Genomic DNA, 6,000 nt, shown 5'->3' with positions numbered 1-6,000 from the left:
ATGGTTGTCCAGACATATCGAGTCTATCCAAAAGATTTCCTAGCGATTCTACAGGAACTTGCGATGAAGGGGTATTAACTTCTAAGGTAGAAGGATATAGGTGGATCCCAGTTCCAAAATACGATGGAGTACTGGATGGAAGATCCTCCATAATCTCTTCTATAGCAATCAATCCAGGTGGAAGAGGCAGACCGTCAGGTCTGTAAAATATTTCTGGTGCCGAAGAAGGTATAGATTCTGCAGCGACAGATGCTGGAGGGGTAACACCTTCTGAATCAACTCTAGATGGAGCTGGTTCAGGAATAGAAGTGTTTACTATTACACTAGGATCAGTTCCAATGTCCTCTTGTAACTGCGGAACTTCTTCTGTAGAGGCAGGGATACCAGAAATGGTTGGAGTAACTGGAGTCTCAGAGGATGTTGAAACACAAGTTTCAAACAAACCAGGAGACTTTGACCCAGTTAAACGAGTTTGCTTGGCCCAGAATGGTTTCATTTCCGGAGTCAAAGACGGCTGACTCGTCAGTCTCCGCGAACGACAGGGTTTTGATTGACTTTCTTCCACGATTGCGGATTATTTGATCAACTCAAAATAAGAGGGGAAAATGTTATTCCAAATTAAATGAATTTTAGACGCTTTGACACAACTTGCTTTTTCAATTTTTAAGAGTCGAGAAAAAGCTAAAGATGACTCTAGTCACCTTCGATTTTTAATGAGCTTGAAGTGACAAGTGCTCATATGGACCTTTTCCTTTAAGGAGTCTAAAAAGGAACGAAAGAGACTACTCTGGAAATCTAGATAGAGGGATTACCAAACCAATCGCAAAACTGTAGAATACTTTTTACGGTACGACAGTCAATCTTCCCGAATGTTGTGTTCAGTGCATTGCGATCGATAGGGTGGAAGACACGGCTTCCTAAGGATAAAGGATATAGCCTATTGTGGTCTCCCAATATATACTCGACGGTACGTGGGAGCACAAGTCCGTACTGGCACTTGTCGTCTCAAAGAGGAGGAATCACCCAACCTACGATGAAAGTGACAGTTACCAGGCTTTACAATGCCGGAATACATCTCTAGCCTAGACTTCTAGATGTTGTGCGTTAGGTTCCAAAGCGTTTTTATGTTCATTGAATTTATTTTACAGTTGATCTTTCTTAAGAAGTTTTCCTTTAAGGTTCACCACGTGATGTAGATATACAACACCTAAAATATGCAATCTAAGATGATAAACAGTCGTTTACTCTTCTTTTTACAATGAAAATCCTAGCTACTAAGGAAAGAGAAGCGAAATTCTTTCAACATAGAGCAGAGAGCACACACTGGATGCACTATCCTAAATCAAAATCAACAAGCAGTCTAAATGCAAATGCACATGCATGTATTTGTTTTCCGCTTTCTTAATGTGTTAATGACAAAAAGAATGCTAAATACAAATCTGAATTATTTCTTGTTTCAAAGCGACAGTACTAACGATTTTCTTTTCAAAAAAAAACGAAAGGAAGACAAGACGACACTTTGCAATTTTGAATTGAAAACTGCTTTCGATACTTGAAATACTATTAATGCAGATCAAATATAAGAGTAACAGTGTAATCGACTATCAAAAAGAGAAGGATTCTTTTCTTTGACTGAAAACGACACTTGCGACACTTTCAAATCAAAAGATGACAGTTCGATTAAGTTACTATTTTGTAAAGGAGAACTGTAAATGGCGAAAAATACATAAAAACATTCACAATTCTTTGTACAATGGAGGTTGAATAATGCAAAGGAAGGGGATTTCCACAGTGGTCTACTAATCACAGACATCAAAACTCCTAAATAAAGCTAAAGACAGTGAAGAAAAAACCAAAATCTAGAGGCAGAAACAGTCTTACCTGATCATCGCACCTGTAACACAGGGAAACAGGGATGCATCCCACCTACTGCACACGGGAGGTACGATGCATCTAGTCTGCCAAAAGGATACAGTGCGATGGTCCAAGAACAAGACTTTAACTTGGTTTTTAGTCACATTTTGCAGCTTAGTTCAGGGATTTAGGCCGAGCTAATGATAGTCAGTAAATACAAAGTATAGGGGCTGATCTAATGAGGTTACTTCAGCTACCTCTAGGGCACTTAGGATGTTTGCAAGTCAATTGTTCAGTTCATAAACAAACCCAGAGATTGATTGAAGCAACGTTGATCTACTTTGCACTTGCATAGAAAATGCAGTTTGAAGGCTAGCTAGCTTAACTTCAGGCTCCGTCTGTAGTTTATGAAGCAAATAAATAGAGACAAGCACTCAAACTATTCACTCCCTAGCGGAGTCGCCATTTTGTTATCAGGAAAACTAGTGTCTATTCAGAGCTGCTAGTCCCACTAAGATGGGTAGCTATCTTAGAAACAAACAAACTAAAGTCACTTGTGTTTTCCTTTATGAGAGATAGATGAGAAAGAAGCAGAGAGTACCAACCTCAGTCTTTCGCTTGGCTCCTTGCTTGTTTCCTTTCCCCTTTGACAGAATCTCGCCACTCCTTCCTTACTTATTTCGCTTCAAAGAGTTCTTGTAGAGTCAAAGCAGCATAATACCATCAAAGCATAGATATCTATCATTGTAAACAATATAGGATCAGATATATATTGACCATACAAATGGATATATCGACACAGTATTCAGAGATACACAAGAATATGGAGGAAAACTCACATAGCTTTATTGATAGAAGCAGTAGAAGAGAGGATTACAACCACTTGGTCTGACCCAACGCCATCCTCCAAGCATGAAAGCCCTCTTCACCTCATACAAAGCAAGATCACCCAACAATGTCTTCAAAGAGAAACCAATAGCACTTCCTTGCTAATTACAAAATTCCAGCCTCCAGCCTCTGGATCTCTGGAATGAGGGATCCATATATAGATGTTTGCAGGGAGGTGAGTCAGCTTATGGTATTTTGATTAGTGTCATCTCTTTGATAGTTCTTGGTTCCACTTGGAAATTTCATGATCTCTTACTCATCCTTGGGTGAATGCAGAGAGGCAAGTGTCAAATGAGCAGCTTCTAGAAGATTCTCAGGGTCTCCACCTAGCAAACTGCTTGTGCCATTTGTCTGCTCTCGCTCATCATACCCTATAGAAGGGCTTTCTAGTATGCATCACACTTTTTGCATGTGGCAAGTGAGATGCATCGCACCCTTAGCACTGGGCAGCCTGTATGGTCCTGATTTGACCAGTTCTGAGTAGTTTTTCATGGAGAACTTCCGAGAGATGATGTAATCAGCTGACCTTGCTCCTTTAGGGTATGAAACAACACTTTTAGGGACTTAGAAGCCCTTGGTTTATGGACATATATGATTGGGGTTACAGTGCCCAAATATGTCTATAACACTTATTGCCACCCCCCCCCCCCCCCCGAAATATGCCTATCTAACTTCCCGCTCTTCCTGATACCGCGCCAACAGTAACATCTTCCATGCCTTCCACCTCCAACCGCTCCACGCCACATGTCCCTATTCAATTCCGCTGATTTATTGCTTCTCGTTGATGATCTCCCTCCATTAAATGCCCAATTTTCCGATCAGTAAGGACTTTCCTTGTAACGGTAAATTAATCCTAGCATAAATAATTCCCTCGCCCAATAATGCCTGCTTTCCTAAACTGCTCTTTCACTGTTTCCCTCATTGTTCCTGTTTTTACAGATTTATGCTACTGTCGAAGCTGAGCCTACAAATAGTAGCATCATCTTAAAGTATCCCTGTTCCTTTTCTGTTATCCTACATTACAGTTCTGTTATCGTGACTCCTAAGAAGAAAGACAAGCCATCTTCCAGTTCTTCTATATTACAGGAAACCCCAAAGACCTCTGATGCCTTATACCTAGACCATATCCCATTAGCTGACAAATATTTTAAAATCACAGACACATAATGTGAATTCGACATGTCTGAATTGAAAAATTGGCTTAAACAGACCTATATTGACTCTGAAGATGACATAAACGTTGACTCTGAACATGACATAAACCTATGGGAATCCCTTTTGCCTCTATACATGTTTCCTCAAACCTATTCTTTTCTTGATCTAGTTATGTGGTGCCAAGATAAGTATAACCCTTTGCAGAGAACTATGGTAGCTCAAAATGGAGACATTCTGATATCTATCACCCCATAAATCATTAATAAAATGCTTATGATCCCTGAAAATTATTCCCTTAGCTTTTTCTCCATTGTAGTGTTAATGGACCTATATCAAAAGCTAACCTTCCCTTAAAGAGCTCAAATTTTTGAGATATTTCTCCCTGAAGATGTCGAGATCCCTAAAAAGAATCCTCCTTATCCAGTATCCATGTTCCCTAAGACAGATAAACACATCATTTCCCTAATTCTTTCTTGTTAGGCTACCAAACAGGTCAATGGGTAGATGAAACTATCCTAGGTTTTCTGTCCATTTTCTCTAAAGAAAACAAAGTTGCCTTCATGTATAATTACAGTCAATTCTTGGCTGAAGCTATGCATGTGAAATTGACGAATATCACTACTGAAGGAGTGTTTAAATACTCCTATGTGCTAGTACATATGTTTATTTTTTAGCAGGGAGACATGTTACCTATTGCTTTACAGAAGCAGGATGATCAGCAAGTGAATCAAGCAGTCACATAGTGGAACTCATTGATTAGGAAGAACTCAACTGAGTTCAGATTTTCAGACTTCATTGATTGTTTCATTCACCTAGTTTCACAGTTTCTCAGTAGCCAGAGTGAACCCAAGATCCAGTACTGAAATCAAAAGGATCTTGTATCTCAATGTTCAAGTTAGAACAAGAGACTGGTATCTTTACCAGAACTACACAAAGATCAGAGTATATGGCTGTGAATTAGCTCCATATAAGTTTCCCAAATATGTTCCAATAAGAATTTTCTCTCTGGAATATATTAGGCAGATGATTAATATGGATGAGCTTCATTTTATTTAAGGAAAGAGGAGATGTCAAATCAAGATAAAGGCATAAGTAGGATCATTCATTTGTAATACTAGATCAGTAGGTTTAGAAGAAAATGAAATACTCAAATAGATGGGTTTTCAACCGAGCTTCACCTAGTCTTATGACCAATTCAATATTATCTCAAACTTAAGGATGGAACTCAAAACCACACCTTACAATCATACACCAAGACCAAAGATTGAGAAGTATAGAAATCAAGAACAGTGGGAGGAGAATACACTTCAAGAAGCAGAAGAATAGGTTTTACCTCCTTCTACTCTTCAAACTCCTACTTCTCACACCAAGCAGGACAAGAGGCCCAGAGAAGGATCTTCATCATCAGCAGTTGGAGAAAAGGAATTCATTCACTATCAGAAGAAATCAAGGATTGACTCCAAAGGAACTACTACTACTTAGGGTCAGAAGGAGCCTATCATCATCAATTTGGATGATTCACAGCTTTCCATAGGAACAAAAGAACTTGTAATCACCACTCCATCTTCTTCTTCAGCTTCACATATTTTTTTAGAAATCACTTAATTTACAAGAGCAATTGAAACAGAGGAGCCAAACATATTCACTAATTTCGTTGAAATTAAGCAGAAGAATGAAGCTTTAAAGGAAAATGTTTGTGCATAGTTTTGGAAGCAGACTTCTACTTCACAGCACAGGTTGTTGACAACGAAAAGGGAAGAATGCAAATTGCTTTTCTGTAGGCTCAAGTGCCTTTTCCCAAGGCTTCTTATGATTAGAAGAAGATTGTATTTTCTTTTCATGCTAATTATATGCACCCAATTGATCAAATGGACATGCATAGGCAGTCTGATGAGATCTTTTTTTCTACCATGACCAATACCGTTGTGGCATTGTCAAAACTCAGGACTGCTTTGTCAAATGTGCAGTCACAATTGAATATTGAAAAGATATCATATTTAGCAAAGGATAACATGGTCAAGTCATTAGAAGACTTAGTGATTAAAATTGGATATTACCCTGCCAATGTTAAGTCTGCAGAAGATATTATCAAAAAGAAAAATA

This window comes from Pinus tabuliformis, chromosome 5_2 (assembly GCF_031772625.1).
Source record: "Pinus tabuliformis cultivar Carrire ecotype Pingquan chromosome 5_2, CPIR1, whole genome shotgun sequence".
NCBI lineage: Eukaryota > Viridiplantae > Streptophyta > Pinopsida > Pinales > Pinaceae > Pinus > Pinus tabuliformis.
This window is presented reverse-complemented; position numbering follows the sequence as displayed.